The sequence below is a fragment of the Saccoglossus kowalevskii genome, chromosome 9 (assembly GCF_978046115.1).
Source record: "Saccoglossus kowalevskii chromosome 9, keSacKowa6.1, whole genome shotgun sequence".
In the NCBI taxonomy this organism is placed as follows: domain Eukaryota; kingdom Metazoa; phylum Hemichordata; class Enteropneusta; family Harrimaniidae; genus Saccoglossus; species Saccoglossus kowalevskii.
In genome coordinates this window covers 7217963-7231882 of record NC_140649.1, presented here as the reverse complement: position 1 = coordinate 7231882, position 13920 = coordinate 7217963, and positions in this window count along the sequence as shown.

Here is a 13920-nt window from a genome sequence, read left to right as displayed (position 1 = left end):
ACAGACTTCATTCTGTCTTTCCCTGCTTTTTATTAATCCACATCTTCTCGAATTTCGACAACCTGTTGAATATTAAGTGACGTGACCCACTGAAGTTCACTATCAATGTGGCAACAGTTTCTGTATGATAATATTTTATTTTCAATAATTTATATAGCCATTGAATGTCCTTGTTCAGAAAATTCAGGCATCCATTAGCAAAATCAGTCACGAACTACCCTGAACCTGTATATTTATGTATTTATTTATTACATAGAATTGAATATGCATTACAGTATGTCATTTTCATAACGTGACATGAATGATAGGTGGCGGTCAAAAGCGACTCTTTCAGACAGATAGAACGACTTACTTATTATGAGAACAGATCACAGCTCATTGTATTGTAAATATCACGAGACACCAGTTAGGTTGTACATTTCGCCCACTTGTTAGAATTATTCGCCATATTAAAAAACGCATAGTACCAGAAATATTGAATAGCGTAATTCCAAATTATTTTAAATTTCGTTTTTATTTTCTCTAAATAAGTGTGCTTCAAGCACACACACTGCAATAATAGTGCCACTAATGAACCCCTCTCAGCTTATTATGGAGATAAATTAACGGTGCGATCGTTTTGGGTGCGAAGGAGGAGGGGGTACATTTCCAAGCAACGTGCGCGTGCTAGCAATACAGAGACACGCGTGCTTACGTGTATAACACACACACCGTTAACTATATTCAAAAAATGAAAGTCTGAGGGCACTAACTACTTATGCGAATATAATGAAACATCGGTAATACGCGTAAATTTATTATTATTATTATTATTATTATTATTATTATTATTATTATTATTATTATTATTATTATTATTATTATTATTATTATTATAAATTTATAACATTAACATGTCCGTCATATTCAGTAGATATATAAATAAGCGATGCCACACGGGACACGATAGTAATTTCATCATGTCTTGCTGTGTTATCAATCCTAGTATAGCCTACACCTGTTGAATATACCTGCAGATCAAGTTACATTTTGAAACACGCATATTTACGGGAACAGGAAACTCGTAAATGTCACATAGATCAATGCTCTTATTCACACCGGTGACCTAACACCCCCCCCCCCCCCAATAAACCATGATTGCCAGTTATCATTGGTTGTTATGGAACTCAGACTCAACATCCAGGCGCGTGTCGTCACCATGGCAGCGAGCAGAATTTTTTATCATTTCTGTATAGTTCGCATTAAATGTATGAGTAACGGTAGGTAGCACATTTATATGTGAAGCATGGCGTCTCTTAGAACACTATCGAGAACGAGCATGTCACACGCCCACATCTGTTCAATTGATGTATATTGCTATATGCAAATTGGTAGCTGGATGTATAAGTTTTTAACCAGGACTTAGTTAGACACTCTCAAAAGTGATAGCTAAACACCCCCTCCCCCTGTCAGTGTGCAAGCTAGTTACCCTCCTGGAAAGCACTGAACATCGTTGACTTGGGTTACGTTTCTATCGGGTATTTTGTCACAGTCAGTCACATACGCACCACGTCTGACGCGGTGTTCAACTGTGCAAAGCAGCGAGGCTCTTTCACGCCCGCACGATGGAATTACTGATGTTCGTGGGCCGGTTGCATTAAATTATGTATTAAAAACAATGATCCATGATCCAACCAAAACGGCAATGCCGGGTAGTATAATTTCAAATACAAACAAACTGAACATTTTATCGCATGTATTTTGTTTTGTCAGTATATATGTTCGTATTTTATTGGTATATAAATATATATACAGTAATTGATGGCAAGTACAAATTATCGCGATCGCAAGATCTATATATTATATAATCTGTCCACTCAAAATGGGAGTTAGTGACGCTTAAATCATAGACCTTCTTTAGAGGGTTAGAGGGTCTATGCATAAACATAATACAACAGTAAAACACATTTTTATTACTAAGTACGAGCAGATCGATGTACCCACTCCTGCACTTGTTCATTTTATGACGCCAGGCCCGTAGTTTTTTTTTTGGGGGGGGGGGGGGGTCGGTCGAACCCCCTAAATTTTGGAAGTGAATAGTTTTATGATCGTAGATTAGAACATAATAAAACAAACAGTATTAATTAAAATTAATATCATCGTTTAAATCACTTGACTCAGTGAAGTAACTATCAGACTCAGCCGACATTGCATAGTAATGAGCATTTTGGTGGCAACGAGCTTTAAACGTCAATCGTGAAGTTATGCCGTCTCCACAACAGCCAATAAAAAATAGTTGTTATAAATGGGAAAGCTTTTATATGGCGATTCCGCGATGGTGTAATGAAGATCGCGTTCAAGCAGCTGTTATTAAATATTAAAACAACGTTGAAACAATAATGTAATGGTAGTAACTCTCTGAAGGATGTGGTGGATCTGAATACTTAGGTTCGTTTGTCTTGTGACAGTGTTCGCTCAGTTTGTAAAGTGTGGGGATCGAACGAGATTGATACGACAACACGAAACTGTACTTTCCTAGTTTGGTTCATTAATTTTGTATTCTTCAAGTTAATGATGACATAATAGTATATACTGTTTTGTTCCAAGTGTATCAGCCAACTTATTGTATTTGTACGTGTAGCCTTTGATATTGGACAATAGTGTAAAGCTACGGGTCGAACAGATCATTAAAAAAAATTCCGATATTTAGGTGAAGGTTGAATAAATATATGGAGAAAGAGAGATTGACATCTTTAGCTTTACTTTGGGTCACATTCATCGAGAAATCGATACTGATCGTGTTGTGGGTACGTTCGCAAAGTTACATCCAATGAGGATAACTTATGTAATGTATTGTGTGATATGTCTAAGTCTGTGTCATCAAAGCAGTGTGCTACACAAACTATTGTCAGTTTCATTTTTACATAAATCATATATCATGTAAGAAAATGAAAAAAAAATGTTTGCCTGTTTTAGGGCATATTACTGATTATTTCATATGGCAAGCATATATGCCAATATCACACAATTCCAGATAACATATGGTGAAAAAGACATATATATATAGTGCCTGACACGTTTTTCTTTGATGTCTTAGAAAATTGACTATATTTTTAGTGGGTTCATAAAAGAAGATGTAGTTATTGAAGTCTACTAAGACCGCTGCTAAACTGCCACTATATGCATATTATTTTACCGCCCTCCAAAACAGATTTACAGTGAACCACAAAATTTACATACTGTAAGAAACTTGCTGATGTGCCATTGGTTGGTGCATTTAATTTGTTTGATGCAATCATTGTGCCAGCTATTTCTTATGGTAGCGATATAGGGGTACGAAAATTCGGAAATTGAGAGGGTACAGACAACATTTTGCAGATATCTACTTAATAGTTGTTCAAACAATGTAGCGATGTTCTACCAATGTTTAAGGCTGCCATTATACTGTGGTTATTTCAAGCGTTGTATCTCATATTGGTTAAAATTAATTGAAGTGAAAAATAGCTGGAACCCCAAAATATGTTATATCAGGCTTAAACGATAGGACAAGACTCATCTGGCAGACTTACTTGGGTAACCCACATAAAATTCTCCTGTTCAAATATGGTTTCGGCATTGTCTGGTTTGAAAAACAAGTTAGAGATACTGCAAATTTCTAAGAGATATTTACTCAAAAAAATAAAAAAAATATCAGCAAGAATGGCCGGCCTCAATTTCACAATAATTTATCAACTAGCTCTGTATCTTATAAAAGTTTTCAAGCGAAGAGATGTATATGAATCCAACTTAACTTAACCATATGTTTTCATGGATGTTGTATTGTTTTTAAAATGTGTTATGCACTTTTCTACCCATTACATTTTGTACGATGGGCTGAGGTCCTTTACAGAAATTAAATTACATAATACAAAATTGAATAATTCTAAAATGAATAATTCTAGACAGATTTAGACATGAAATCGTGTCACTTGTATGTGCGCTAACATCTGCGAAGAGCAAAAAAACTCGTGAGACAATAATGCTGAGATATGTACAGTCTTGTCTTTTTTGTGTACAACATTTTGCCGTAGTGGATCAAGGGTGTGGGTGTGTTTGTCTGTCTCAGGACCCCTTCTCTAAAATGGTAAAATAGTTCAAAGATGTTATGTGAAATAACACAAAGTAAACCAATTGAATTTAAAACCGTGAATATAAAAAAATGTCTGTAACAGAGCTCAAAGACACTTTTTCAAATATTATAAAATTCACACGTTTCACGTTAAATATAGTATTGTTGTTTTCGAACCCCCTATTCAAAAGTGCTGGCTACGGGCCTGGACGCAATCGCCAATTACATGATAATGAGTACATTGCTTTCCGACGACGGTGCCAGGCCGTTTTTTTACAGTTTCTCGGTCGCCATTCATTGATAGCTTTGTCGAGGGGCCATGCGCTCGAATGATGAAAAAAAAGTAGTTCGGTATTAAACTTTAAACGCTTTGCTGGACTCGTTGTAGCGGACCACGTGACTAACAGACAAGAAAATGTCAACACTCGACATGATTGCATATTATTAGCTCTTATTTCGCAGTGACAACATAATGAAGAGATTATCGTGATGGATGAGTTGGGGCGGGACTATGTCTGGTTGTGTAGGAGCAATAACCTCTATAATGGGTTCAACAGAAGGGTGTCCCGTGAATGCGGGAGTGCCAACATGAGATACGGGAAAAAAGACAGCGCCAAATCTTTGCAAGATTAAATTTTTAAATTTTTACTATAGTTTAATCAAATAAACAGACCGTCGTCATGGTAATTTGCTCCAATATATTGAAATTATTCCACAGTAAATTAGTTTCTCCAATTACGTTGCATTTCTGATAAAATATTTGACGGAACCACAATAGGCCGCGGCTGAACAAAAACACTAAACGAAAAAAATAAAACATTTTTATAGTGCATACTAAATAAGCCAACAGTCGAGTTGCATCTTCGAAAATCTAAACCTACACGTGCACAGGCCCTGGTGGGCATGCCCTTGAAATCAGACGATGCTTAATGACAAGTTATCCCGGTGGTGTGATAGCACAACACCCTCGGTATCGCATTTACCTGTCATGAACACTATTAATAACGCAGACAAACAAATCACTGGCTATCCTTCATAAAACAGGCCACTCCGATAACGTTGTCATAGTGATTAGGCATATGAACCATTGAAGTTAATAGAAACATGTACACACATTGACACCAGTCTACTGTTCCCACACATTGGTAACGTACCATTTCTCAATATGAGATTTTGTTTCAACTACGTCATTGAAACCGAGATTTTCTCATCCTAGTCAGTAGTTAGTTGTGCTCTCTTAATGACTGCTAAAACTGTCTCTAAATTCCCGTCTATCTGAATTTAAAATATCCCGGTACCCTGAAAGACAAATTTGAAGTCACTTGGGGGGGGGGGGGTAGGCGCGTGTCGTAAACCATATCGTTCGGTGACGTAATAAAAGAACACGAAACCCACCGAAAATGATTTCTTAATATTCTATTATTTTTAGAACTGAAACTAACAATTTACACATTTCAGCGAGTTTGTGTGATACAGGATGTAGCAGCCTAAAAAGCCCCAAAACTACTCTATAGTAATCTCTATCGTGCACCCTTCACACACGCAGAACTGACCATTTATCAACACAATGAGCACAGATGAAATATGTTGGGACGTTCGTTATTCTTTATTTTCTTAATTTTTTTTTCAAATTCCAGTTAAAACGGTCAAAGTAACCGTTGTCTGACCATGCGCTTTTTGCACGTAATTACGAATGCACATGTACTAAGTAGCACGTAGTGGCAGTATGTGAACAGGAATTTATGTTATGTTTACATCTGATATCGGGTGAGTATTTATAGCCCGAAAACCCCCATAAGCTCACGAGTGACATTGTCTTGTCGCTAAGTGTAATATTGATTGAATGATTATTTATTTATTTATTTATTTATTTATTTATTTCTTTCTTTCTTTCTTTCTTTCTTTCTTTCTTTCTTTCTTTCTTTCTTTCTTTCTTTCTTTCTTTCTTTATTTATTGCAACAATTGTATAACTTGAGTCAGCGGTCTAGAATATATTATTTACACAATACCTTATTTACGAATCAAATATGAATACTAACAATATGTTCACAGTTAATGATGAATGTCACATTTATATCAGAGGTATATATCATCATGTAGGAATTTACGCTACTTTTACTTAAAACTCAAGAGTGTGGTGCAATTCCTAATGCTGAGGAAAATATCATTCCTGAACGATATGATAGTGTTATATGACCGATGTTACATTAAAACTTGGGGATGTGTAAATTCAATGCGGTGGTGATCCACATGTGGACGACCTAATAAATACAATTTATTCCGATTTTTTTGATAAAATACAGACCCTTGGAAAAAAATCAAAATTATTTTAGACAAACATATCACGTCGAACATCTTCGTGCATTTGACGTTTTTGTTTCAGGCCCAACTTCCAAAACAACAAGAAACCAAACCATTTTCTCGCCCTGTTTGACCTATTAGTACCCCTTTATCCTTTTCGTGGTCATGCGAAATCTATATTCATTTCTCCGCGAAATATAGAACGCACATGTAAATCTCCGCTGGGTTCTTCTTGCCTATTTACCACTACCTTGCAGCAGTCATGGCAGCTGAAATGTGTAGTGGCGTTGTTTTCACCTATGCACTACGTGCGCGAAACTTCTTGGTTATAGAAATTATACACCGACAACCGGCATATTCAATAGATACAAATTGATATTGACTATCTTCATAGGGTGTTGATTTATACGTGTACAGGTTCATATATATTATAATTATCCAGACCAAAACGCAAAACGTTCGTTTTGCCACAGAAAAACGACATGAAGTTGGTAAGGTCTATCACTATTTCAGAACCTGGTTGTGATTAACGTTGCTGTGCGTAAACACGCGTAATGGCATACAAAAAAGAGTAGAATCGGATTATCGATATCATGTGTCAGGGGTGAATATACATGGGAAATTAGCTGAGATATAATCGACTCAAGGCAATTATTCGGAGAGTACATCGTAACCAAGGCACAATCAGTAGTGCTGGTTGGCGGAATAACCCGAAGAGTCTCACAAAATAGCATAATTATAATTATGGTTGGGCATGTTATTTTTTACTATATAAGTGAAGTCCTTGTAGCTGCTTGAAAAAAGGTTGACTCTGATGGATCGAGTCAAAATGCAGATCAGACATTTGAATCGTACTATTGATAACTTGTTATGTTGGAACTACAGGTACCCACGCTTGATAATAAAAATAGGCTAATAACTCATCGCCCATCGAATGCTATTGGGTTCAACAGTTCAGTCCAGTAGCGTTAGTTAGAAGTAAACATTTAACATCTATGTGCGGGATTATAACTTGCACAAAACTATACCATCTGAAGTCAAGTGTTTGAAACTGCAAATTCTTGGGAATCGCGCATGAACTTCATCTACTATCAACTGTAATCAAGAAATGTTAATAAAAAGCTGTCAACCTCATTGAAGACAAAATATTCTATGTGATAGACCATTTCATTTCAGGGTATCGAACCTTATAAACGAACTTGAATTGAGGTGTATTTATGAAATCAAAACATATAATAGAAAATATCGGATAATATATTAGAGAAGTCTAATTGCGATCGGTACATTTACAAAATGTCAGCTTTTGCCATCAGTCGCCTACTATGCCTTGGTAGCCTTAGTTGCTCTATTAATGGGTCATATGTGGTAATTTATATTTTCATGTATTTTGGTGAGGCCGTTTTTTGCAGTTATGAGCGACTTTCACTGGTGACCCCTGGATGATCCACACCTGCTCGTGACTTGTCATGATCAGGTTCATTCGTATGTTAGGGAATTAGTGATTGGAACAATTGGCTGATATAATGGTCGACTATGGAAGTTCGTTAAGTCAACGAGGCATCGATAAGTATGAGAGTTATGTCCTGACATCCGGGGCAATTAATCTGACATTATGGCCTGTTGAGTGCTTTGCGTGATTGACTATATGTGTGAAGACCACGCCTTAGAGTCTTTAAACTTCTCTGTGATTGGTTAACAGTTGAAATGTGATTAAAACCGATCTCAGTTAGTTGCGGCAAGCTCTCGACGAGGGCAGTCTCGAAGGAGTCTTGAAGCGGCCGTGAGAGAGTAACAACGTGGCTGAGACCAATGTGAAACGATTCGATTCTCTGTGTGTCTTTGTTCGATAGAAAGGTGGAGAATTTCCCGTATTTTACACTGCATTGCGTAGGTCGCTATGAGTACCAGGTCGAACAGGACGCGGCCCGCCGACCACCGTCCGCGCATGACAGCTATCATGATGCATGCTGGGTTTGATGTAAAGATATATAATATTGGTTCATAGGATAATTTAGTTTGAGACAAACTTGCTATTAAATGGTTACTCTAGAACAAAAATTGAGACAGATTTAGAACAGAGACAAACCGAATAAGTCTGAAAAACGCCATTATTTATTTAGTTAGTGTTTATGAAGCAACCCATTACCGACTCGTATATACATGTACAATCATTTTTTGTCAAAAAAACAAAAAAAAACAAAAAACATTTAAAGACTCGGAAATGATGATAGAAATATTAGTAGTTCACGAGCCTGGGCAGAATTCCACTGAGTGTGCTGCCGACCATGGGACGCGCTAACGATTATGCCACACCTCAAGCCAATTTGTTTCCCCCCTAATATTTAATGTAGTACTGTAGATAAATTGAAACTACCTCAAACACGGGCATCATACATGTTTTGGTCACACCATGTGTTTCGATAAAAAACATATACAGTAAGATTGTCAGAATTGTGCGGGAAAAATTGACGTCATGTAGGGTATATACCATATGTGTTATTAAAATACGTTTTTATTACTTTAAGAAAATTATGTTTGAAAAAAGGTCGACAATAATCATCCTTCAACAACTTCCAGCATGGTGACCCCGTTTATTCATTGAAAACTTACTGAGCCCAATTGTATTTACATTACCAGTGTTGATATAAGCTTCTTGTTAACTTTTAACTTTATAAAGTAGTCCGGCCATTCATTCATTGATCTTAATATAGATAAACGAACGATGACCTGTCACGGGGACCAATGAGACGGGATATGCAAATTTATATACACAAACGGTTTCGGCTCTTCCACCAACTATTTCTATTTACTGAAAAATACCCGGGACCCGGTCGTACGACAGTGGTGCGACATTTTAATTGAATACTTGTTAATGGTGTGACTCGTATACGCCCCTATTTTTTTTTATTTACGTGACAACTACGCATGACGCGTGGTCCAACTACCTTACAAAACGTACCACCTCATTACTAAAAGCAATAACGTAAATTTAAAATAAATTAACGTATGCTATAGTTATATATTTATAGAATCATAATAAATGGCGATATTTATAGAATCATAATAAAAGACGATATGTTTTGTATATAACAATATATATTCTTAAATCCCCACATCGGCACCATATACACCAATAAGGCATTACCGGATTTCTACGTATACTAACAAAACCAACGAATATGTGATCAGGGTTGGGTTCGTTTGCTCCGGGAAATGACGTCAGCATGGGTGTATCTGTCCTACATATCGCATACGCGTTTGTGTTGAGATTGGTATGGTTCACCAATCACACATTCTTGTGTTTCCCCGTATCCATCTCTGTTGACGACGGGACACAAACATAGCATACCGCAAGTCAAATTTTTCGTTTTCATTTTTGACACAAAGCTTTCATTGAAACATACATAGTCTAGTCTTCGGGCTATTGGTGTATAATAGACACGGGTTATGTCGAAGGAATGGTGTTGGGGAGAGGTCACACCAAGAATTATCTGGGCTACCAATACAGTGTTATTTCGATATTTCTTTTTCGCGAGCATGTCTTTTTAGCGAATTTAGCGAGAGAACTGGTTCGCTAATTCAAGATGTCGCTAATGGCTTTATTATAAATTCAATATGGCCAAGGTTTGGGGATTTGTAAACAGTAATCCGGAACAAAAAAATCTGGGGTGCTTCCTACACTTGGCAGTTTTCTTTGTTTTTATGGAGGTGATAACTGTGCATTTGTTTTGGCAGGCGAAAGACAACCATAGTGAAAACAAGAAATCAACAATGACAAGAGAGGTCCGCTAAATCAACATTTCGCTATTACGTCATTTTACCACAATTCGCTAAAATTGCATGTCGCTTTATCAACATGTTTTACAGTATATGCTGAATGCTGTATTAAAGTCGGACACCACTCACTCCAAATATGTTTGCTTTTGACTGTCCAGGGTTCACCGCACCGTCTGCTCAAGGACGGCATCTCTGATTTGAAGGCGGGGACGGTTTTAAGCCCCTGGCGCTTAACACCAATAAATTGTGTCTTACGATGTATTGGTGTGTCACATTTCATTGTGTCTTTAAGTATCAGGCGACATAAGAAAGAATTCGTCCACCGATAAATCAGTGGAGAGGTTACTGTTTCTGTACTTCAGTGTAGATTGATTAAACACTGTGTCATGGTACGACGTCGGTACGACCGGGTGAAACCCTCTCACAGACCCCTCTCCCGAGCTCCATCACAAATCAACCGATGAACCGCGAAATTTGGAAGTTTGCAGGAAAATTAAAAAATAAATAAATAACGCATATATCCCCACTCAAGATGACGAAAAGGCCCCACCCGCTGAAGACATAGATTATACGAGAAACAGGTATGTTCACCTAGACCCCTATAAAATTAACGATCTAACCCTTCTTTAAGCTCCAACAATCTGGTACGGTATTCATACTACCGTCACTGATAAGTCAACAAGATCTCCTTTTTGGGAAGAGGCACTGTTATTCTCGCGTAATTAAGTAGTTATATCATGGCAGCTCAGTGTGACAAAGCAGTGTAATAATTCAGCAATAACCAAGCACGGCATTGTATGATACCACAAGATTTTGCTGAAATAAGAATGGTCCCTTGCACCAGCATTACCTCGAGTGGTGGCTACAATTGAAAGCTCTCGTAGCTCTCGTATTTGTGTACATTATCTACATATTGCCAAAATGATCACTATCACATTCAATCTATTTTTAGGGTCTATGCTATTTTTTAAGAAGCAAAAATGTCTACGCCCCGTTTTACATTGCACGGGCACGATGAACTTGTTTTCGTTGTGATTCTTAGTCGTTCAACCAAAACTCGATTAACTTGCGTCGTTTGGGTTACCCTGAAACTTGGCATTCCATTGCATTCCCAGTATTATACAGATATAATAGCCGCAATTTGATTTCGCATTCTTACATTAAATATATTCAAATCGACTATTAATCTCGAATATTACTCGTTTAGAAATAATATTTGCTGGTCATTGTTCGGGTTTGAATAAAAAATACCATTATATTTATGGTATATCGCACAGTGTTCACTGATTACATGGAGCTGTTTGGTTGGCCAACCACAGCTACTTATTTCACGTGTTGTTATACTAGTATAATATAATTATTGATATATCCATACTATGCCATACCAATAAAGGCAATATTCCAATATATTGGTGGTTTTACACTATGAATTAATGGGCATGTGATAAACTGATGATACATGTGTCCATGTTCCCACAGAAGAGGTATATCTGAAATGAAGGTCCTCTTTTTCAGAAGCCTTCCCATAATTATTGAGAAAGTTGGTCATAAATCCCATGACAATGTTTATTGGTGTAGGTTTCAGCATGGAAGGTGCTAGCGGATTTCAGGAGGTCCTACAGGAAGCTTTTGTTTCTCTTGGCCCACAATCAATGCAAATATTCAATTTATAATGAAAATTAGTAGAAAATTAACGACAGACGCATAGTTCTGGGTTAGAATGCGTGGCTTGTGTCTAAACAGTCCAAGTTTAGAATTTGCCACTTTTGGTTAGTTGTATATTTGCTAACATAAATCAAAATTTGATTTTACAAGTCATCATTGCAATGTTTGAAACGTCATAGTTAAAACGGGGGAGTCGTCACCTGCGCATGCGTCAAATGGCCATAGAGTGTTTACAAACATTTGCTTGGGACTCAATTCCCGCGTGTGCGTAAGTGACGACACCCCCGCTTTAATGTCGGTCACCGATAAGAACCATATATACACAGTATCAAGATTATAGTCAAGTTCGTACTTGTATACAGATACAGTACTGCATCGTTAATGTTTGTTCCCCGGTCAAGTTCATCTTGATACGCATATAACCTTATAGCTGATTAATATTTTACTCGTGTGTAAAACTGAACACCTTTCATTTGTTTATTATTTTTGTAATTGAAAAAATTACCTCTGCTTCAGAGCTATCCCATGTTTTGCTCACATTTGCGGTGTGTCTACACATAGTCAGATTAACCGTCAGAATCCATCTTGCAACCACTAAAGCTTTTACAATTCTGCTTCAATTTGACCGTACTAGGAAGTATGACTGAAAAGTCTGGGTGTAACCGTATGAGTTCTTTTGGCGTTGTGCGACGAAAAAACTTTGGCTAGTTTTTACTTTTACTAGATCTTGGCTGGAGAATTTTTTTGATATCTTATGTATATTTCGTATGGTGTATTTATTTATATTTATCTGTGCCGGTACTCAAATATAATATTACTATTATTAATTATATTATACTTTTCAAGGGAAAATTGCTGGAAGTTAGTGAGTTGTCGGTTAATTATCATAAAAACTCAATATCGCTTAACTTTTTTTAATACACTAAAAATATTCTTCAAATAACTCACTCGAAAAATATAACATTAACTCACTATGATAGGTTTATAACATTTATCAAAATCAACAAAATTACGCGACCTTCTACGAACAATTCGTCTCTTTACGAGTAATTCGCGTTTAAGTGAAAGTGGATCCTAGTTCAAATGGTAGGTATACAATAGTTGAATTCATAATAAGAAAGAATATCTGGAAACGGGCCAGCACTCAGTACAGTGATGTCTTTGATAAGGAACATGGTTGTAAAATTCCAGCCATAATAACGCACATTGACCTGAAATGACCGATGGTGCGACGGTTTCAAAGTTATCCCAAATGACATGTATGTAAAATACAAACACACGCACACGTATACACACAACATACAACCAGGGGTTACAGTGCGGAATGTATACGCCCCAACTTTAACGATAGTTTTAATTCGAGAAAATTCTTTCAAAAGTGTTACGTGTCTGTACTCGATGATCATTGCGTCAACTTTGCCCCGAAAGAGACAGCATTCCCCAGATGGCGTACGACCAAAACACGTGGAACTAGATTCTGCAACCTCCCGGGTTTAAAATAAATTTAAAAAAAAGGCAATATATTACCCGGCAGTAACAAAACCCAATTCCAAAAAGAAACTAAGGCATACAAACTACATCAGTTGATCGACATGAGACACAATTAAACCAGTTTGGTTAAAAAAGGCGATGAACTACAGCAACATGTTAAATAAATTAGTGTACGGGTCGATAACAGACGTAAAAGTTCGTTCACACCATGAATGCTGGAGCACTGTGTTTTCCAACAAAGGGATTCCTTCGTTGAAGTATACTGCTGCCACGGGTTGGGTCACGTGAACAAGTGTTTAACGGAAATTCTTTGAATCAGATATCCTATCACGTTCGATAACTTTGTGACAACTATCCTTGACTGAGATTATTTACACACAAAAGACAGGATGAAGACAACTGATGTCTCTTTGTTTTTCGATAAAAGGGCCACGTGTGTGTGTGACATGTGGGAGGTTGGGTAACAGGTTGTATCGGTCTGACCTTGGCCCCAAATCGGTCTGACCTTGGCCTGATTGGTGTAGCCAGTCATCGTGATCTAGTCACGGATTATAGTTGGCGATCACAAATATGTCGATATCGTAAAATAACAGTTACC